Here is a 23,022-nt window from a genome sequence, read left to right as displayed (position 1 = left end):
TATTTCATCCCTACGTTTTGTCTTTTCATCTTACTCACAGTCATTATATGTGGGGGGCTGCCTTTTCCTTTGGGGTATTTCTCTGGGGGCAAGTCAGGCCTATTTTTCTATCTTCAGGCTAGCTAGTTTCTTAGGCTGTGCCGAGTTGCATAGGTAGTGGTTAGGCGCAATCCACAGCCACTTTTAGTTGTGTTTAGGATAGGATCAGGTGTGCAGTCTACAGAGTTTCCACGTCTCAGAGCTCGTTCTTTTGTTTTTGGGTATTTGTCAGATCACTGTGTGCGCTCTGATCGCTAGGCACACTGTGTCTCTGGATTGCCTTCATTACACTTTTCATTAGCAGACATAACAGTACTAGGAGCCAACTAATGATTCTCAATAGAGGGAAAGAAAAAGTTCTGACATCATTTTTTTTTTTTCTGCTCTGTGTTCACTTTTTTTTTTTTTTCCCCTAGACATTTGGGTGTTTCTGGACACAGGTGTGGACATGGATTTTCAGGGTCTGTGCTCTTCAATGGATAATCTCGTTATAAATGTACAAAAGATTCAAGATACTATTGATCAGAAATCTATGTTAGAACCAAGAATTCCTATTCCTGATTTGTTTTTTGGAGATAGAACTAAGTTTCCAAGTTTCAAAAATAATTCTAAGCTATATCTGGCCTTGAAACCTCATTCTTCTGGTAATCCTATTCAACAGGTTTTGATTATTATTTCTTTTTTGCGCGGCGACCCTCAAGACTGGGCATTTTCTCTTGCGCCAGGAGACCCTGCATTGAGTAGTGTCGATGCGTTTTTCCTGGCACTCGGATTACTGTACGATGAGCCTAATTCAGTGGATCAGGCTGAGAAAAATTTGCTGGCTTTGTGCCAGGGTCAGGATGATATAGAAGTATATTGTCAGAAATTTAGGAAATGGTCAGTACTCACTCAGTGGAATGAATCTGCGCTGGCAGCTTTGTTCAGAAAGGGTCTCTCTGAGGCTCTTAAGGATGTCATGGTGGGATTTCCTATGCCTGCTGGTTTGAATGAGTCTTTGTCTTTAGCCATTCAGATCGGTAGACGCTTGTGCGAGCGTAAATCTGTGCACCATTTGGCGGTATTGCCTGAGGTTAAACCTGAGCCTATGCAGTGCGATAGGACTATGACCAGAGTGGAACGGCAGGAATACAGACGTCTGAATGGGCTATGTTTCTACTGTGGTGATTCCACTCATGCTATTTCTGATTGTCCTAAGCGCACTAAGCGGTCCGCTAGGTCTGCCGTCATTGGTACTGTACAGTCCAAATTCCTTCTGTCCATTACCTTGATATGCTCTTTGTCGTCGTTTTCTGTCATGGCGTTTGTGGATTCAGGCGCTGCCCTAAATCTGATGGATTTGGATTATGCTAAACGTTGTGGGTTTTTCTTGGAGCCTTTGCGGTGTCCTATTCCGTTGAGAGGAATTGATGCTACACCTTTGGCCAATAATAAACCTCAGTACTGGGCCCAGCTGACCATGTGCATGGCTCCTGCACATCAGGAAGTTATTCGCTTTCTGGTGTTGCATAATCTGCATGATGTGGTCGTGTTGGGGTTGCCATGGCTACAAACCCATAATCCAGTATTGGATTGGAATTCCATGTCGGTATCCAGCTGGGGTTGTCAGGGGGTACATGGTGATGTTCCATTTTTGTCGATTTCGTCATCCACCCCTTCTGAGGTCCCAGAGTTCTTGTCTGATTATCAGGATGTATTTGAAGAGCCCAAGTCCGATGCCCTACCTCCGCATAGGGATTGTGATTGTGCTATCAATTTGATTCCTGGTAGTAAATTCCCTAAAGGTCGATTATTTAATTTATCCGTGCCCGAACACGCCGCTATGCGCAGTTATGTGAAGGAATCCCTAGAGAAGGGACATATTCGCCCATCGTCATCACCATTGGGAGCAGGGTTCTTCTTTGTAGCTAAGAAGGATGGTTCGCTGAGACCGTGTATTGATTACCGCCTTCTTAATAAGATCACTGTTAAATTTCAGTATCCCTTGCCACTTGTTTGCTCGGATTAAGGGGGCTAGTTGGTTCACTAAGATAGATCTTCGTGGTGCGTATAATCTGGTGAGAATCAGGCAAGGAGATGAATGGAAAACTGCATTCAATATGCCCGAGGGTCATTTTGAGTATCTAGTGATGCCGTTCGGACTTGCCAATGCTCCATCAGTGTTTCAATCCTTTATGCATGACATCTTCCGTGAGTACCTGGATAAATTTCTGATTGTTTACTTGGATGACATTTTGATCTTCTCAGATGATTGGGAGTCTCATGTGAAGCAGGTCAGAATGGTTTTTCAGGTCCTGCGTGCTAACTCTTTGTTTGTGAAGGGATCAAAGTGTCTCTTCGGTGTGCAGAAAGTTTCATTTTTGGGATTCATCTTTTCCCCTTCTACTATCGAGATGGATCCAGTTAAGGTCCAAGCCATCCAGGATTGGATTCAGCCGACATCTCTGAAAAGTCTGCAAAAGTTCCTGGGCTTTGCTAATTTTTATCGTCGCATCATCTGTAATTTTTCTAGCATTGCCAAACCATTGACCGATTTGACCAAGAAGGGTGCTGATTTGGTCAATTGGTCTTCTGCTGCTGTGGAAGCTTTTCAGGAGTTGAAGCGTCGTTTTTGTTCTGCCCCTGTGTTGTGTCAGCCAGATGTTTCTCTTCCGTTCCAGGTCGAGGTTGATGCTTCTGAGATTGGAGCAGGGGCGGTTTTGTCACAGAGAGGTTCTGATTGCTCAGTGATGAAACCATGTGCTTTCTTTTCCAGGAAGTTTTCGCCCACTGAGCGTAATTATGATGTGGGCAACCGAGAGTTGCTGGCCATGAAGTGGGCATTCGAGGAGTGGCGTCATTGGCTTGAAGGAGCTAAGCATCGCGTGGTGGTATTGACTGATCATAAGAACTTGACTTATCTCGAGTCTGCCAAGCGCTTGAATCCTAGACAGGCCCGTTGGTCGTTATTTTTTGCCCGCTTCGACTTTGTGATTTCGTACCTTCCGGGCTCTAAAAATGTGAAGGCGGATGCTCTGTCTAGGAGTTTTGTGCCCGACTCTCCGGGTTTATCTGAGCCAGCGGGTATCCTCAAGGAAGGAGTCATTGTGTCTGCCATCTCCCCTGATTTGCGGCGGGTGCTGCAAAAATTTCAGGCGAATAAACCTGATCGTTGTCCAGCGGAGAAACTGTTCGTCCCTGATAGGTGGACTAATAAACTTATCTCTGAACTTCATTGTTCGGTGTTGGCTGGTCATCCTGGAATCTTTGGTACCAGAGAGTTAGTGGCTAGATCCTTCTGGTGGCCATCTCTGTCACGGGATGTACGTACTTTTGTGCAGTCCTGTGGGATTTGTGCTAGGGCTAAGCCCTCCTGTTCTCGTGCCAGTGGGTTGCTTTTGCCCTTGCCGGTCCCAAAGAGGCCTTGGACACATATTTCGATGGATTTCATTTCTGACCTTCCCGTTTCTCAAAAGATGTCAGTCATTTGGGTGGTCTGTGATCGCTTTTCTAAAATGGTCCATCTGGTGCCCTTGGCTAAATTGCCTTCCTCCTCTGATTTGGTACCTTTGTTCTTTCAGCATGTGGTTCGGTTGCATGGCAATCCTGAGAATATTGATTCTGACAGAGGTTCCCAGTTTGTTTCAAGGTTCTGGCGAGCCTTTTGTGGTAGGATGGGCATTGACCTATCCTTTTCCTCGGCTTTCCATCCTCAGACTAATGGCCAGACCGAACGAACCAATCAGACCTTGGAAACATATCTGAGATGTTTTGTTTCTGCAGACCAGGATGATTGGGTGTCCTTTTTGCCGTTGGCTGAGTTCGCCCTTAGTAATCGGGCCAGCTCGGCTACCTTGGTTTCTCCATTTTTCTGCAATTCTGGGTTCCATCCTCGTTTCTCTTCAGGACAGGTTGAGTCTTCGGACTGTCCTGGTGTGGATTCTGTGGTGGACAGGTTGCAGCAGATCTGGACTCAGGTAGTGGACAATTTGACCTTGTCCCAGGAGAAGGCTCAACTTTTCGCTAATCGCAGACGCCGTGTGGGTCCCCGACTTCGTGTTGGGGATCTGGTTTGGTTATCTTCTCGTCATATTCCTATGAAGGTTTCCTCTCCTAAATTTAAACCTCGTTTTATTGGTCCGTATAGGATTTCTGAGGTTCTCAATCCTGTGTCTTTTCGTCTGACCCTCCCAGACTCCTTTTCCATACATAATGTATTCCATAGGTCATTGTTGCGGAGATACGTGGCACCTATGGTTCCATCTGTTGAGCCTCCTGCCCCGGTTTTGGTGGAGGGGGAATTGGAGTATATTGTGGAGAAGATTTTGGATTCTCGTGTTTCTAGACGGAAACTCCAGTATCTGGTTAAATGGAAGGGTTATGCTCAGGAAGATAATTCCTGGGTTTTTGCCTCTGATGTTCATGCTCCCGATCTTGTTCGTGCCTTTCATGCGGCTCATCCTGGTAGGCCTGGGGGCTCTGGTGAGGGTTCGGTGACCCCTCCTCAAGGGGGGGTACTGTTGTGAATTCTGTGGCTGAATTCACTCCTGTGGTCACAAGTGGTACTGCAGCTTCTGAGCTTCCTTCCTCAGGTGTTCTGGTGAGCTCATTAGCTGCTTCGTTACTTAACTCCACCTGATGCTGCTATCCTTGCTCCTAGTCAATGTTCCAGTGTTGGATCTGAGCTTCTCCTGATTGTTCCTGTGACCTGCTGCTCTGTATAGCTAAGTGCTTTTTTGCTATTTTTGCCTTTTTTCTGTCCAGCTTGTCTTTTGTTTTGCTGGAAGCTCTGAGACGCAAAGGGTGTACCGCCGTGCCGTTAGTCCGGCACGGTGGGTCTTTTTTGCCCCCTTTGCGTGGGTTTTGCTTTAGGGTTTTTTGTAGACTGCAAAGTTCGCTTTACTGTCCTCGCTCTGTCTAAGAATATCGGGCCCCACTTTGCTGAATCTATTTCATCCCTACGTTTTGTCTTTTCATCTTACTCACAGTCATTATATGTGGGGGGCTGCCTTTTCCTTTGGGGTATTTCTCTGGGGGCAAGTCAGGCCTATTTTTCTATCTTCAGGCTAGCTAGTTTCTTAGGCTGTGCCGAGTTGCATAGGTAGTGGTTAGGCGCAATCCACAGCCACTTTTAGTTGTGTTTAGGATAGGATCAGGTGTGCAGTCTACAGAGTTTCCACGTCTCAGAGCTCGTTCTTTTGTTTTTGGGTATTTGTCAGATCACTGTGTGCGCTCTGATCGCTAGGCACACTGTGTCTCTGGATTGCCTTCATTACACCTTTCATTAGCAGACATAACACCCGTGTGTGTATACTCATTGCACTGCCATATAGTCCGTCATTACTCAGCAGCAGGTTCCATCTCTGCACGGTGGACCCCAGGCTGCGAACGCACCCTATACCATCTCTCTAATTATTTGGTGCATTTTGCTAGCCCTAACAGGCTCTGCATACTTTCCATACCCACTGCATGACTGAGACTTTTTAATTATTACATCTACTTGTGCTATGACGCAGTCAATTTCGTTGCAGTTTGAAGCTGGCTCCACGCACCTGCATGGATAAAGGAGGACAACTAGTGTACCATGTGTGTTGATGCCAGCTATACATAAATTATAGTGTTTCCTGGTTTCAGAAGAGTTTTTTTTGCCTCAATGATTACATCTGCTCTTTCTAGACATTCTCTCTGAGAATCATATTTTCAGATGTTACATTACTTATTCATTTAGAGATTTTCTTCCAGGAAATGATTAGTACCAAATTATATAATTGTGAAATTTTGCTATGGTAAATCTTTATTTTTAATTATCTTCTACAAATTCATTACATTTATGGATGACTTTCTAAATAATACACTTAAAAATTATACTGAATTCTTCATTTTATGAACTCGGGGTGATGGCAAAAAAACTTAATATTTTGTATATGGTTCAATTCTTGCTGACTTTTCAAGAGATGGACTTTTAAGGTGTCCAGCATAACCTTTTTCAGCAATATACAGTACAGACCAAAAGTTTGGACACACCTTCTCATTTAAAGATTTTTCTGTATTTTCATGACTATGAAAATTGTACATTCACACTGAAGGCATCAAAACTATGAATTAACACATGTGGAATTATATACTTAACAAAAAAGTGTGAAACAACTGAAATTATGTCTTACATTCTAGGTTCTTCAAAGTAGCCACTTTTTGCTTTGATGACTGCTTTGCACACTCTTGGCATTCTCTTGATGAGCTTCAAGAGGTAGTCACCGGGAATGGTCTTTCAACAATCTTGAAGGAGTTCCCAGAGATGCTTAGCACTTGTTGACCCTTTTGCTTTCACTCTGCGGTCCAGCTCACCCCAATCCATCTCGATTGGGTTCAGGTCTGGTGACTGTGGAGGCCAGGTCATCTGGCGTAGCACCCCATCATTCTCCTTCTTGGTCAAATAGCCCTTACACAGCCTGGAGGTGTGTTTGGGGTCATTGTCCTGTTGAAAAATAAATTATGGTCCAACAAAACGCAAACCAGATGGAATAGCATGCCGCTGCAAGATGCTGTGGTAGCTATGCTGGTTCAGTATGCCTTCAATTTTGAATAAATCCCCAACAGTGTCACCAGCAAAGCACCCCCACACCATCACACCTCCTCCTCCATGCTTCACGGTGGGAATCAGGCATTTAGAGTCCATCCGTTCAACTTTTCTGCGTCGCACAGATTTGCACTGGTCTAATGTCCATTCCTTGTGTTCTTTAGCCCAAACAAGTCTCTTCTGCTTGTTGCTTGTCCTTAGCAGTGGTTTCCTAGCAGCTATTTTACCATGAAGGCCTGTTGCACAAAGTTTCCTTTTAACAGTTGCTGTAGAGATGTGTCTGCTGCTAGAACTCTGTGTGGCATTGAACTTGTCTCTAATCTGAGCTGCTGTTAATCTGTGATTTCTGAGGCTGGTGACTCGGATAAACTTATCCTCAGAAGCAGAAGTGACTCTTGGTCTTCCTTTCCTGGGTCGGTCCTCATATGAGCCAGTTTCTTTGTAGCGCTTGATGGTTTTTGCCACTGCACTTGGGGACACTTTCAAAGTTTTCCCAATTTTTCGGACTGACTGACCTTCATTTTTTAAGTAATGATGGCCACTCATTTTTATTTACTTAGCTGCTTTTTTCTTGCCATAATACAAATTCTAACAGTCTATTCAGTAGGACTATCAGCTGTGTATCCACCAGACTTCTGCACAACACAACTGATGGTCCCAACATCATTTATAAGGCAAGAAATCCCACTTATTAAACCTGACAGGGCACACCAGTGAAGCGAAAACCATTCCCGATGACTACCTCTTGAAGCTCATCAAGAGAATGTCAAGAGTTTGCAAAGCAGTCATCAAAGCAAAAGGTGGCTACTTTGAAGAAGCTAGAATATAAGACATAAATTCAGTTGTTTCACACTTTTTGTTAACTATATAATTCCACATGTGTTAATTCATAGTTTTGATGCCTTCAGTGTGAATTTACAATTTTCATAGTCATGAAAATACAGAAAAATCTTTAAATGAGAGGGTGTGTCCAAACTTTTGGTCTGTACTGTATACTGCAGTACTTCTTCTGTTAATGGGACCAGACTGAAAGCCTTCCCTGCCCACTGGCCCCATTGAGCTTTGGGCATCCTTGACCCCATTTCCTGATTCTCTACTTTTCCCTTTTATACCACTTTTAGAAAGTACTAGTAGCCACTGAATTCTGATAACATCCCTGCTGTTTTGGAGATGCTCTGACCCAGACATTTACCCATTAAATTATGACCCTTGTCAAAGTTACTTAGACAATTATGTTTTCCATTTATTCTGCTTTCAACACATAACTTTGAAAAAGAAATTGATCACTTGCTGCCTAATATATCCCGCCCCTTGCTATAAGCCATTGTCACAAGATAAGTGAAAAGCTGGTCTCCGAGGTGCAATGGTGCGATGTCCACCAAATAAAGAAGTCTCTGAACAAGTGTAGGTGTGATCAGTGGCGTAACTTGAAACTCATGGGCCCTGATGTGAAAGCTCCAACGGGGCCCCCAAATATTTTAAATCTTTAACCCCTTTACCCCCAAGGGTGGTTTGCACGTTAATGACCGGGCCAATTTTTACAATTCTGACCACTGTCCCTTTATGAGGTTATAACTCTGGAACGCTTCAATGGATCCTGGTGATTCTGACATTGTTTTCTCGTGACATATTGTACTTCATGACAATGGTAAAAATTCTTTGATAGTACCTGCGTTTATTTGTGAAAAAAATGGAAATTTGGCGAAAATTATGAAAATTTCGCAATTTTCCAACTTTGAATTTTTATGCAATTAAATCACAGAGATATGTCACACAAAATACTTAATATGTAACATTTCCCACATGTCTACTTTACATCAGCACAATTTTGGAACCAAAATTTTTTTTTGTTAGGGAGTTATAAGGGTTAAAAGTTGACCAGCAATTTCTCATTTCTACAACACCATTTTATTTTAGGGACCACATCTCATTTGAAGTCATTTTGAGGGGTCTATATGATAGAAAATACCCAAGTGTGACACCATTCTAAAAACTACACCCCTCAAGGTGCTCAAAACCATATTCAAGAAGTTTATTAACCCTTCTGGTGCTTCACAGGAATTTTTTGAATGTTTAAATAAAAATGAACATTTAACTTTTTTTCACAAAAAATTTAATTCAGCTCCAATTTGTTTTATTTTATCAAGGGTAACAGGAGAAAATGGACCCCAAACATTGTTGTACAATTTGTCCTGAGTATGCCAATACCCCACATGTGGGGGTAAACCACTGTTTGGGCGCATGGCAGAGCTCGGAAGCGAAGGAGTGCCATTTGACTTTTCAATGCAAAATTGACTGGAATTGAGATGGGACGCCATGTTTCGTTTGGAGAGCCCCTGATGTGGCTAAACATTGAAACCCCCCACAAGTGACACCATTTTGGAAAGTAGACCCCCTAAGGAACTTATCTAGAGGTGTGGTGAGCACTTTGACCCACCAAGTGCTTCACAGAAGTTTATAATGTAGAACCGTAAAAATAAAAAATCATATTTTTTCACAAAAATTATATTTTCGCCCCCAATTTTTTATTTTCCCAAGGGTAAGAGAAGAAATTGGACCCCAAAAGTTGTTGTACAATTTGTACTGAGTACGCTGATAGCCCATATGTGGGGGTAAACCACTGTTTGGGCGGATGGGAGAGTGTTGTGAATTCTGTGGCTGAGTTCACTTCTGTGGTCACAAGTGGTATTGCAGTCTCTGGGCTTCCTCCCTCAGGTGTTTTGGTGAGCTCGTTGGCTGCCTTGCTATTTAGCTCCACCTGAGTCTGTCTTCCTTGCTCCTTGTCAATGTTCCAGTGTTGGATCTGAGCTACTGCATCTTTCCTTGGGCCTGCTGCTCTGCTAGATAAGTGCTTCTAGTTTGTTTTCTGTTTTTTCTGTCCAGCTTGTTATTATCTTTTGCTGGAAGCTCTGAGAAGCAAAGGGGTGCACCGCCGTGCTGTTAGTTCGGCACGGTGGGTCTTTTTGCCCCTTTGCGTGGTTTTCGTTTTAGGGTTTTTTGTAGACTGCATAGTTCTCTTTGCTATCCTCGCTCTGTCTAGAATATCGGGCCTCACTTTGCTGAATCTATTTCATTCCTACGTTTGTCTTTTCATCTTGCTAACAGTCATTATATGTGGGGGCTGCCTATTCCTTTGGGGTATTTCTCTGAGGTAAGTCAGGCTTGTATTTCTATCTTCAGGCTAGTCAGCTCCTCAGGCAGTGCCGAGTTGCATAGGTAGTTGATAGGCGCAATCCACTGCTGCTTCCAGTTGTGTGAGGATAGATCAGGTACTGCAGTCTACAGAGATTCCACGTCTCAGAGCTCGTCCTATTGTTTTGGGTTATTGCCAGATCTCTGTATGTGCGCTGATTACTGCACGCTGTGTTGCCTGATTGCCAGCCATAACAGTACAAGGAGCCTTTCAATGATTTCCAATAGAGGGAAAAAAGAAATCCTGACATCATTTTTTTTTCTTAGCTCTGTCTTCAGTCTTTTTTTTCCCCTAGACATTAGAGTGCTTCAGGACACAGCTGTGGACATGGATATTCAGGCTCTGTGCTCCTCAATGGATAATCTCGTTGTAAATGTACAAAAGATTCAAGATACTATTGATCAGAAATCGATGCTAGAACCAAGAATTCCGATTCCTGATTTGTTTTTTGGTGACAGAACTAAGTTCCTGAGCTTCAGAAATAATTGTAAGCTATTTTTGGCCTTGAAACCTCATTCTTCTGGTAATCCTATTCAACAGGTTTTGATTATTATTTCTTTTTTGCGCGGCGACCCACAGGACTGGGCGTTTTCTCTTGCACCAGGAGATTCTGCATTGAGTAATGTTGATGCATTTTTCCAGGCGCTGGGATTGCTTTACGATGAGCCTAATTCAGTGGATCAAGCTGAGAAAAATCTGCTGGCTTTATGCCAGGGTCAGGATGATGTAGAAGTGTATTGTCAGAAATTTAGAAAATGGTCAGTACTCACTCTGTGGAATGAATCTGCACTAGCGGCTTTGTTCAGAAAGGGTCTCTCTGAAGCTCTTAAGGATGTAATGGTGGGATTTCCTATGCCTGCTGGTTTGAATGAGTCTATGTCCTTGGCCATTCAGATCGGTCGTCGCTTGCGCGAGCGTAAATCTGTGCACCATCTGGCGGTATTGTCTGAGAGTAAGCCTGAGCCTATGCAATGCGACAGGACTATGACTAAAGTAGAACGGCACGAACACAGACGTCTGAACAGACTGTGTTTCTATTGTGGTGATTCTACTCATGCTATTTCTAATTGTCCTAAACGCACTAGGCGGTTCGATAGCTCTGCCGTTATTGGTACTGTACAGTCCAAATTCCTTTTGTCCATTACCTTAATGTGCTCTTTGTCATCATATTCTGTCATGGCGTTTGTGGATTCAGGCGCTGCCCTGAATCTGATGGATTTGGATTATGCTAAACGTTGTGGATTTTTCTTGGAGCCTTTGCGGTGTCCTATTCCGTTGAGAGGAATTGATGCTACACCTCTGGCCAAGAATAAGCCTCAGTACTGGGCCCAGCTGACCATGTGCATGGCTCCTGCACATCAGGAAGTTATTCGCTTTTTGGTACTGCATAATTTGCATGATGTGGTCGTGTTGGGGTTGCCATGGCTACAAACCCATAATCCAGTATTGGATTGGAACTCTATGTCGGTAACCAGCTGGGGTTGTCAGGGAGTACATGGTGATGTTCCATTTTTGTCTATTTCGTCATCCATTCCTTCTGACATCCCAGAGTTCTTGTCGGACTTTCAGGATGTATTTGAAGAGTCCAAGTCTGATGCCCTTCCTCCGCATAGGAATTGTGATTGTGCTATCGATTTGATTCCTGGTAGTAAATTCCCTAAGGGTCGTTTATTTAATTTGTCCGTACCTGAACACACCGCTATGCGCAGTTATGTGAAGGAGTCCCTGGAGAAGGGACATATTCGCCCATCGTCGTCACCATTGGGAGCAGGGTTCTTTTTTGTAGCCAAGAAGGATGGTTCGCTAAGACCGTGTATTGATTACCGCCTTCTTAATAAGATCACTGTTAAGTTTCAGTATCCCTTGCCATTGATTTCTGACTTGTTTGCTCGGATTAAGGGGGCTAGTTGGTTTACTAAGATTGATCTTCGTGGTGCGTATAATCTGGTGAGAATCAGGCAGGGAGATGAATGGAAAACGGCATTTAATACGCCCGAGGGTCATTTTGAGTATCTGGTGATGCCGTTCGGACTTGCCAATGCTCCATCTGTTTTTCAGTCTTTTATGCATGACATTTTCCGTGAGTATCTGGATAAATTCTTGATTGTTTACTTGGATGACATTTTGATCTTCTCAGATGATTGGGAGTCTCATGTGAAGCAAGTCAGAATGGTTTTCCAGGTACTGCGTGCTAATTCCTTGTTCGTGAAGGGATCAAAGTGTCTCTTCGGTGTGCAGAAAGTTTCATTTTTGGGGTTCATCTTTTCCCCTGCTACTATCGAGATGGATCCGGTTAAGGTTCAGGCCATCCAGGATTGGACTCAGCCGACATCTCTAAAAAGTTTGCAGAAATTCCTGGGCTTTGCTAATTTTTATCGTCGCTTCATCTGTAATTTTTCTAGCATTGCCAGACCATTGACCGATTTGACCAAGAAGGGTGCTGATTTGGTTAATTGGTCTTCTGCTGCCGTGAAGCTTTTCAGGAGTTGAAGCGTCGTTTTTGCTGTGCCCCTGTGTTGTGTCAACCTGATGTTTCTCTTCCGTTCCAGGTCGAGGTTGATGCTTCTGAGATTGGTGCAGGGGCGGTTTTGTCACAGAGAGGTTCTGGTTGCTCAGTGTTCAAACCATGTGCTTTCTTTTCCAGGAAATTTTCTGCTGCTGAGCGTAATTATGATGTGGGCAACCGAGAGTTGCTGGCCATGAAGTGGGCATTCGAGGAGTGGCGTCATTGGCTTGAGGGTGCTAAGCATCGCGTGGTGGTTTTGACTGATCATAAGAACCTTACTTATCTTGAGTCTGCCAAGCGCTTGAATCCTAGACAGGCCCGTTGGTCGTTATTTTTTGCTCGTTTTGATTTTGTGATTTCATACCTTCCGGGCTCTAAAAATGTGAAGGCGGATGCTCTGTCTAGGAGTTTTGTGCCCGACTCTCCGGGGTTATCTGAGCCGGCGAGTATCCTCAAGGAAGGAGTCATTGTGTCTGCCATCTCCCCTGATTTGCGGAGAGTGTTGCAGAAATTTCAGGCTAATAAACCTGATCGTTGTCCGGCCGAGAAACTGTTCGTCCCTGATAGGTGGACTAGTAAAGTTATCTCTGAACTTCATTGTTCGGTGCTGGCCGGTCATCCAGGAATCTTTGGTACCAGGGAGTTGGTTGCTAGATCCTTCTGGTGGCCATCTCTGTCACGGGATGTGCGTGCTTTTGTGCAGTCCTGTGGAATTTGTGCTAGGGCTAAGCCCTGCTGTTCACGTGCCAGTGGGTTGCTTTTGCCCTTGCCGATCCCGAAGAGGCCTTGGACACATATTTTGATGGATTTCATTTCTGACCTTCCCGTTTCTCAAAAGATGTCTGTCATTTGGGTGGTCTGTGATCGCTTTTCTAAAATGGTCCATCTGGTGCCCTTGGTTAAATTGCCTTCCTCCTCTGATTTGGTGCCTTTGTTCTTCCAGCATGTGGTTCGTTTACATGGCATTCCTGAGAATATTGTTTCTGACAGAGGTTCCCAGTTTGTCTCGAGGTTCTGGCGAGCCTTTTGTGGTAGGATGGGCATTGACCTATCTTTTTCCTCGGCCTTCCATCCTCAGACTAATGGCCAGACCGAACGAACCAATCAGACCTTGGAAACATATCTGAGATGTTTTGTTTCCGCTGACCAGGATGATTGGGTGTCATTTTTGCCGTTGGCTGAGTTCGCCCTTAATAATCGGGCCAGCTCGGCTACCTTGGTCTCTCCATTTTTCTGCAATTCTGGGTTCCATCCTCGTTTCTCTTCAGGACAGGTTGAGTCTTCGGACTGTCCTGGTGTGGATTATGTGGTGGACAGGTTGCAGCAGATCTGGACTCAGGTAGTGGACAATTTGACCTTGTCCCAGGAGAAGGCTCAGCTTTTCGCTAATCGCAGACGCCGTGTGGGACCCCGACTTCGTGTTGGGGATCTGGTTTGGTTATCTTCTCGTCATATACCTATGAAGGTTTCCTCTCCTAAATTTAAACCTCGTTTTATTGGTCCGTATAGGATTTCTGAGATTCTCAATCCGGTGTCTTTTCGTCTGACCCTCCCAGACTCCTTTTCCATACATAATGTATTCCATAGGTCGTTGTTGAGGAGATACGTGGCACCTATGGTTCCATCTGTGGAGCCTCCTGCCCCTGTTTTGGTGGAGGGGGAATTGGAGTATATTGTGGAGAAGATTTTGGATTCTCGTGTCTCTAGACGGAAACTCCAGTATCTGGTCAAATGGAAGGGTTATGCTCAGGAAGATAATTCCTGGGTTTTTGCCTCTGATGTCCATGCCCCAGATCTTGTTCGTGCCTTTCATGTGGCTCATCCTGGTCGGCCTGGGGGTTCTGGTGAGGGTTCGGTGACCCCTCCTCAAGGGGGGGGTACTGTTGTGAATTCTGTGGCTGAGTTCACTTCTGTGGTCACAAGTGGTATTGCAGTCTCTGGGCTTCCTCCCTCAGGTGTTTTGGTGAGCTCGTTGGCTGCCTTGCTATTTAGCTCCACCTGAGTCTGTCTTCCTTGCTCCTTGTCAATGTTCCAGTGTTGGATCTGAGCTACTGCATCTTTCCTTGGGCCTGCTGCTCTGCTAGATAAGTGCTTCTAGTTTGTTTTCTGTTTTTTCTGTCCAGCTTGTTATTATCTTTTGCTGGAAGCTCTGAGAAGCAAAGGGGTGCACCGCCGTGCTGTTAGTTCGGCACGGTGGGTCTTTTTGCCCCTTTGCGTGGTTTTCTTTTTAGGGTTTTTTGTAGACTGCATAGTTCTCTTTGCTATCCTCGCTCTGTCTAGAATATCGGGCCTCACTTTGCTGAATCTATTTCATTCCTACGTTTGTCTTTTCATCTTGCTAACAGTCATTATATGTGGGGGCTGCCTATTCCTTTGGGGTATTTCTCTGAGGTAAGTCAGGCTTGTATTTCTATCTTCAGGCTAGTCAGCTCCTCAGGCAGTGCCGAGTTGCATAGGTAGTTGATAGGCGCAATCCACTGCTGCTTCCAGTTGTGTGAGGATAGATCAGGTACTGCAGTCTACAGAGATTCCACGTCTCAGAGCTCGTCCTATTGTTTTGGGTTATTGCCAGATCTCTGTATGTGCGCTGATTACTGCACGCTGTGTTGCCTGATTGCCAGCCATAACAGGAGAGCTTGGAAGGGAAGGAGCGCCATTTGACTTTTCAATGCAAAATTGACAGGAATTGAGATGGGACGTCATGTTGCGTTTGAAGAGCCACTGATGTGCCTAAACATTGAAACCCCCCACAAGTGACACCATTTTGGAAAGTAGACCCCCTAAGGAACTTATCTAGAGGTGTGGTGAGCACTTTGACCCACCAAGTGCTTCACAGAAGTTTATAATGTAGAACCGTAAAAATAAAAAATCATATTTTTTCACACAAATTATATTTTTGCCCCCAATTTTTTATTTTCCCAAGGGTAAGAGAAGAAATTGGACCCCAAAAGTTGTTGTACAATTTGTCCTGAGTACGCTGATACCCCATATGTGGGGGTAAACCACTGTTTGGGCGGATGGGAGAGCTCGGAAGGGAAGGAGCGCCGTTTGACTTTTCAAAGCAAAATTGACAGGAATTGAGATGGGACGCCATGTTGCGTTTGAAGAGCCACTGATGTGCCTAAACATTGAAACCCCCCACAAATGACACCATTTTGGAAAGTAGACCCCCTAAGGAACTTATCTAGAGGTGTGGTGAGCACTTTGACCCACCAAGTGCTTCACAGAAGTTTATAATGCAGAGCCGTAAAAATAAAACAAAATTTTTTTCCCACAAAAATTATTTTTTTAGCCCCCAGTTTTGTATTTTCCTGAGGGTAACAGGAGAAATTGGACCCCAAAATTTGTTGCCCAATTTGTCCTGAGTGCGATGATACACCATATGTGGCGGGAACCACTGTTTGGGCACATGGGAGGGCTCAGAAGGGAAGGAGTGCCATTTGAATGCAGACTTAGATGGAATGGTCTGCAGGTGTCACATTGCGTTTGCAGAGCCCCTAATGTACCTAAACAGTAGAAACCCCCCACAAGTGACACCATTTTGGAAAGTAGACCCCCTTAGGAACTTATCTAGATGTGTGCTGAGCGCTTTGACCCACCAAGGGCTTCACAGAAGTTTATAATGGAGAGCCGTAAAAATAAAACAAAAAATTTTTCCCACAAAAATTATTTTTTAGCCCCCAGTTTTGTATTTTCCCGAGGGTAACAGGAGAAATTCGACCCCACAATTTGTTGTCCAATTTGTCCTGAGTGCGCTGATACCCCGTATGTTGGGGGAAACCACCGTTTGAGCGCATGGCAGAGCTCGGAAGGGAAGGAGCGCCATTTGGAATGCAGACTTAGATGGAATGGTCTGCAGACGTCACATTGCGTTTGCAGAACCCCTAGTGTACCTAAACAGTAGAAACCCCCCACAAGTGACCCCATATTGGAAACTAGACCCCCCAGGGAACTAATCTAGATGTGTTGTGAGAACTTTGAACCCCCAAGTGCTTCACTACAGTTTATAACGCAGAGCCGTGAAAATAAAAAATCCTTTTTTTTCCCACAAAAAATATGTTTTAGCCCCGAGTTTTGTATTTTCCCAAGGGTAACAGGAGAAATTGGACCCCAAAGGTTGTTGTCCTATTTGTCCTGAGTACGCTGATACCCCATATGTTGGGGTAAACCCCTGTTTGGGCACACGGGAGAGCTCGGAAGGGAAGGAGCACTGTTTTACTTTTTCAACGCAGAATTGGCTGGAATTGAGATCGGACGCCATGTCGCGTTTGGAGATCCCCTGATGTGCCTAAACAGTGGAAACCCCCCAATTATAACTGATACCCTAATCCAAACACATCCCTAACCCTAATCCCAACAGTAACCCTAACCACACCTCTAACCCTGACACACCCCTAACCCTAATCCCAACCCTATTCCCAACCGTAAATGTAATCTAAACCCTAACTGTAACTTTAGCCTCAACCCAAACTGTAGCCCTAGCCCTAACCCTAGCCCTAACCCTAATCCTAACCCTAACCCTAGCCCTAACCCTAGCCCTAACCCTAGCCCTAACCCTAGCCCTAGCCCTAACCCTAGCCCTAACCCTAACCCTAGCCCTAACCCTAGCCCTAACCCTAGCCCTAACCCTAACCCTAGCCCTAACCCTAGCCCTAACCCTAGCCCTAACCCTAGCCCTAGCCCTAACCCTAACCCTAGCCCTAACCCTAGCCCTAGCCCTAACCCTAGCCCTAACCCTAGCCCTAACTCTAACCCTAGCCCTAATAGGAAAATGGAAATAAATACATTTTTTAAATTTTTCCCTAACTAAGGGGGTGATGAAGGGGGGTTTGATTTACTTTTATAGCGGGTTTTTTAGCGGATTTTTATGATTGGCAGCCGTCACACACTGAAAGACGCTTTTTATTGCAAAAAATATTTTTTGCGTTACCACATTTTGAGAGCTATAATTTTTCTATATTTTGGTCCACAGAGTCATGTGATGTCTTGTTTTTTGCGGGACGAGTTGACGTTTTTACTGGTAACATCTTCGGGCACGTGACATTTTTTGATCGCTTTTTATTCCGATTTTTGTGAGGCAGAATGACCAAAAACCAGCTATTCATGAATTTCTTTTGGGGGAGGCGTTTATACCGTTCCGCGTTTGGTAAAATTGATAAAGCAGTTTTATTCTTTGGGTCAGTACGATTACAGCGACACCTCATTTATATCATTTTTTTATGTTTTGGCGCTTTTATATGATAAAAATCTATTTTATAGAAAAAATAATTATTTTGGCATCGCTTTATTCTCATGACTATAACTTTTTTACTTTTTTGCTGATGATGCTGTATGGCGGCTCGTTTTTTGCGGGACAAGATGATGCTTTCAGCGGTACCATGGTTATTTATATCTGTCCTTTTGATCGCGTGTTATTCCACTTTTTGTTCGGCGGCATGATAATAAAGCGTTGTTTTTTTGCCTCGTTTTTTTTTTTTTTTTTCTTACGGTGTTTACTGAAGGGGTTAACTAGTGGGCCAGTTTTATAGGTCGGGCCGTTACGGATGCGGCGATACTAAATATGTGTACTTTTATTGTTTTTTTTTTTTATTTAGATAAAGAAATGTATTTATGGGAATAATATTTTTTTTTTTTTCATTATTTTGGAATATTTTTTTTTTATGTTTTTTTACACATTTGAAATTTTTTTTTTAACTTTTTTACTTTGTCCCAGGGGGGGACATCACAGATCAGTGATCTGACATGCAGCGCTGCAGCCTTCACAGTGCCTGCTCTAAGCAGGCTCTGTGAAGCCACCTCCCTCCCTGCAGGACCCGGATCCGCGGCCATCTTGGATCCGGGGCTGGAGGGAGCAGGGAGGGAGGTGAGACCCTCGCAGCAACGCGATCACATCGCGTTGCTGCGGGGGGCTCAGGGAAGCCCGCAGGGAGCCCCCTCCCTGCGGGAAGCTTCCCTGTACCGCCGGCACATCGCGATCATCTTTGATCGCGATGTGCCGGGGGTTAATGTGCCGGGGGCGGTCCGTGACCGCTCCTGGCACATAGTGCCGGATGTCAGCTGCGATAGGCAGCTGACACCCGGCCGCGATCGGCGGCGCTCCCCCCGTGAGCGCCGCCGATCGCGCTGGACGTACTATCCCGTCCATGGTCATAGGGGCCCACCCCACATGGACGGGATAGTACGTCCGATGTCAGAAAGGGGTTAATAGCAATAGTCTTTTTTCTATAGGCCAAAGGGACTTTTAAGGTCCCCTAGACTCCAGGGCCCGGGTGCGATTGCAACTCCTGCACATGTTGTAGTAACTTCCTAACAGTAATGAAACAAGTTGATATAGAGAAGGGGAGAAGCAGTCCTAAGAAATGGTGCCGTCAGGAAAAACGTAAAATCAACTACAGGAAGAACCTTCGGCACAAATTTGATATCTTGATAGTGTTAATTACAATTACACATGGGAAGAAAAACAGAACCCCACGTTTCGTCTTATAATGGCCTTTATCAATGTTATCTGTATTGTGAAGGTAGACAAGGGTGCGGTCTGTATGATGTGGTAGGTAGAAGCCAGGGAGAAGAAGACACACACCACCACCTAACAGGCTTCCCCCTGGCTCCTACCTACCACATCATACAGACCGCATCCTTGTCTACCTTCACAATACAGATAACATTGATAAAGGCCAATATAAGCCGAAAGGTTGGGTTCTGTTTTCCTTCCCATATGTGATTGTAATAAACGCACTACTTTTTGCAAGATATCAAGTTTGTGCCAAAGGTTCTACCTGTAGTTGTATTGTAACAAGGTGATCAAAGTTATTGGCTTCACCTCACAATGGCTGATCAATGTATGCTATAAAGAGATTATTACTACCCAAACATAAAAATTAAAGTGATTGTCCACGTTACTTTAACAAACGTGTTTGTACATGATTTTGCAGCGCTTATTAACCCCTTTCTGCCAGCTGACGGAATAGTACGTCAGCTGGCAGATCCCCTGCTTTGAGGTGGGCTCCGGCGGTGAGCCCACATCAAAGCTGCGACATGTCAGCTGTTTTGTACAGCTGACATGTGCGCGCAATGAGCGCGAGCGGAATCGCGATCCGCCTGCGCCCATTAATTAGTTAAATGCCGCCGTCAAGCACTGACAGCGGCATTTAACTAGCGCTCCCGGCCGCGCGGCCGGAGGTGCTCGCACTGCGGACCCCCGTCACATGATCGGGGGTCAGCAGTGCATCGCCATAACAACCAGAGGTCTCCTTGAGACCTCTATGGTTGTTGATGGCCGATTGCTTTGAGCGCCACCCTGTGGTCGGCGTTCAAAGCAACCTTGCATTTCTGCTACATAGAGGTGATCTGTACTTCACCTCTATGTAGCAGAGCCGATCGAGTTATGCATGCTTCTAGCCTCCTGTGGAGGCTATTGAAGCATGCCAAAATTAAAAAAAAAAAGTGATTAAAAATATTAAAAAAATAAAAAATATATAAAAGTTCAAATCACCCCCCTTTCGCCCCAATCAAAATAAAACAATTAAAAAAAAATCAAACATACACATATTTGGTATCGTCGCGTTCAGAATCGCCCGATCTATCAAAAAAAACAAAGGATTAACCTGACCGCTAAATGACGTAGCGAGAAAAGAAATAAAAACGCCAAAATAACGTTTTTTTGGTCGCCGCGACATTGCATTAAAATGCAATAACAGGCGATCAAAAGAACATATCTACACCAAAATGGTATCATTAAAAACGCCAGCTCGGCACGCAAAAAATAAGCCCTCACCTGACCCCAGATCATGAAAATTGGAGACGCTACGGGTATCGGAAAATCGCGCATTTTTTTTTTTTTTTTTTTTAGCAAAATTTGGAATTTTTTTTCACCACTTAGATAAAAAATAACCTAGTCATGTTTGGTGTCTATGAACTCGTAATGACCTGGAGAATCATAATGGCTGGTTAGTTTTAGCATTTAGTGAACCTAGCAAAAAAGCCAAACAAAAAACAAGTGTGAGATTGCACTTTTTTTGCAATTTCATCACACTTGGAATTTTTTTCCCGTTTTCTGTTACATGGCATGGTAAAATCAATGGTATCTTTCAAAAGTACATCTCGTCCCGCAAAAAATAAGCCCTCACATGGCCATATTGACGGAAAAACAAAAAAGTTATGGCTCTGGGAATGAGGGGAGCAAAAAACGAAAATGAAAAAGCGGAAAAAGCTCCCAATATATAGGATCTTAGTCACTTTAAAACTGAACAGGTCCCTAAAAACATAAGCTTTGTAAATTTCCTTGAAAAAATGAAAAATTGCTTCTACATTTTTAAACCTAAAATTATAACAAAATAAAACAACATTTTATAAATAGAGCTTATGTAAAGTAGACATGAGGGAAATGTTATTTATTAACATTTTTCTGTGGTACGACTGTCTGTATTAAAGGGATAATCATTCAAAGATTGAAAATTGCTAATTTTAAAAAATTTGCGTCAAAATTTCTGATATTTTTATAAAATAAAGCAAAATATATCAACCTAAATTTACCATTAAGTATAACATGTCACGAAAATAAAATCTCAAAATCAGTGAGATATATTAAAGCATTCCAGAGTTATTGCTACATAAAGTGGCAATGGTCAGATTTAAAAAATTTCACTCGGTCACTAAGGGGATATAATACAGAAAATACTGAAAAGTTTTTACTGATGTGTTTCGGGTCAACTCAATTCTTAATCGTAACACTTGGACTCATGAGCTGTGTCATTCTTTACCTGGACTCTTAATGTGTTCATCTTAATGTCAAGATTTTACTGCCATTATTACATGAATTTTCAATGTAAATACACCAGCCTCATCAAGTGCCAGACACAGATTTAATGATGTATGCAGTTTGTATTATAAAATTTTATGACAGATCTGATTTAATACCAGAACAATAACCTACAAGGGAATATTCACAATATTACTAACACCAGGGACTGAACTATCAGGGACTGTTCAAGGAATTACTAGGTCAACGACATTGCATGGCTACCATGCTTCTTTTTTTAATATACTGCTTGCAGAATTATTAGGCAAATGAGTATTTTGACCATATCATCATTTTTCTGATTTTTCTGATTTTCCAACTTCATGCTGTATAAACTTGAATGCTTATTGGGTAAAGCAGATCAGGTGACGTGCATTTGATTAATGAGGCAGGGTGAGGCTTAAAGGGAACCTGTCACCCCGTTTTTTCAGATTGAGATTAAATACTGTTAAATAGGGCCTGCGCTGTGCGTTACTATAGTGTATGTAGTGTACCCTGATTCCCCACCTATGCTGAGAAATACATTACCAAAGTCGCCGTTTTCGCCTGTCAATCAGGCTGGTCAGGTCAGGTGGGCGTGGTGACATCGCTCTTTTCTTCCCCAGCTTTCCGTTGGTGGCGTAGTGGTGTGCGCATCTCCAAGTTCCGAATTCCCTGCGCGCACGTGAAGAAACAGCACGCGATCTGCGCTGTTATCCCTTTCATCGGTGGGGGCGGCCATCTTCCTGAAGCCCCATGCAGCAGAGCACTCCATCTGCGCACGCGCGGCCCCAGGAAGATGGCCGCCCCCACCGATGAAAGGGATAACAGCGCAGATCGCGTGCTGTTTCTTCACATGCGCGAAGGGAATTCGGAACTTGGACATGCGCACACCACTACGCCACCAACGGAAAGCTGGGGAAGAAAAGAGCGATGTCACCACGCCCACCTGACCTGACCAGCCTGATTGACAGGCGAAAACGGCGACTTTGGTAATGTATTTCTCAGCATAGGTGGGGAATCAGGGTACACTACATACACTATAGTAACGCACAGCGCAGGCCCTATTTAACAGTATTTATATCTCAATCTGAAAAAACGGTGTGACAGGTTCCTTTTAAGGATACAACACCCATTATTAGGCAACTTGTTTTCATACAAGGAAAATGGGCCAAAAGAGAGATAAACTGACTATTAAAAATCAAAAACCGTTACAAGTCTCACAGACGGTTACAGCACTCTTGAAATTGCTAAGATAATGGGGAGAGATAACAGAAGCATAAAAAGTTATACATTCATGGGGTATTAATGTGGCCTGATGGATATAAGAATTTTTGGGGGGTTTTCATTATTTGACATTAAATTATCTGCCATGTGACATCTATTTTAATAACTGGTAGTTTGTTGGTATTTGATGAAAACTAACATATAAACATGCGAGCATAATTTTTTTTGATATTATTATCATTATAGACCATTGGTTTTTAGTCATATAAAGCAGCCGCCGGACGAGACCTGGAGGGTGGGAAGTAGGGTTGAGCGACCTTGACCTTTTTAGAGTCGAGCCGTGTTTCGCGAAACCCGACTATCTTAGATGTCGAGTCGAGTGGAATCGGCCGATTATCGCGAAAAGTCGGGTATCGCCCGAAACACGAAACCCAATGCAAGTTAATGGGGAAGCATAGTCGGCAGTGAGTGGAGGCCAGGAAAACACCTACACTGCCCATTTTAATGGCAAAAACATCCATTCTTGTTAAAGAAGCTTGTCAATCGTAATTTACCTTATAATAATTGGAAGGCATTTGAAATTGGGGGTCATTTGGCTAAAGTTGTGGGGGGTAGGGCTGGTTCAAGTAATTAGTGGGCCCAGTAAATCTGGACCACGTCACGGCAGTGGAGCAGGGAGAGGTAAGTATTTCAACTTTGCAAGTGCTGTGATCCTGAGCAAGCAG

This window comes from Ranitomeya imitator, chromosome 1, assembly GCF_032444005.1.
Source record: "Ranitomeya imitator isolate aRanImi1 chromosome 1, aRanImi1.pri, whole genome shotgun sequence".
NCBI lineage: Eukaryota > Metazoa > Chordata > Amphibia > Anura > Dendrobatidae > Ranitomeya > Ranitomeya imitator.
The sequence above is the reverse complement of the archived record's forward strand: the minus strand, read 5'-3'. Positions refer to the sequence as shown.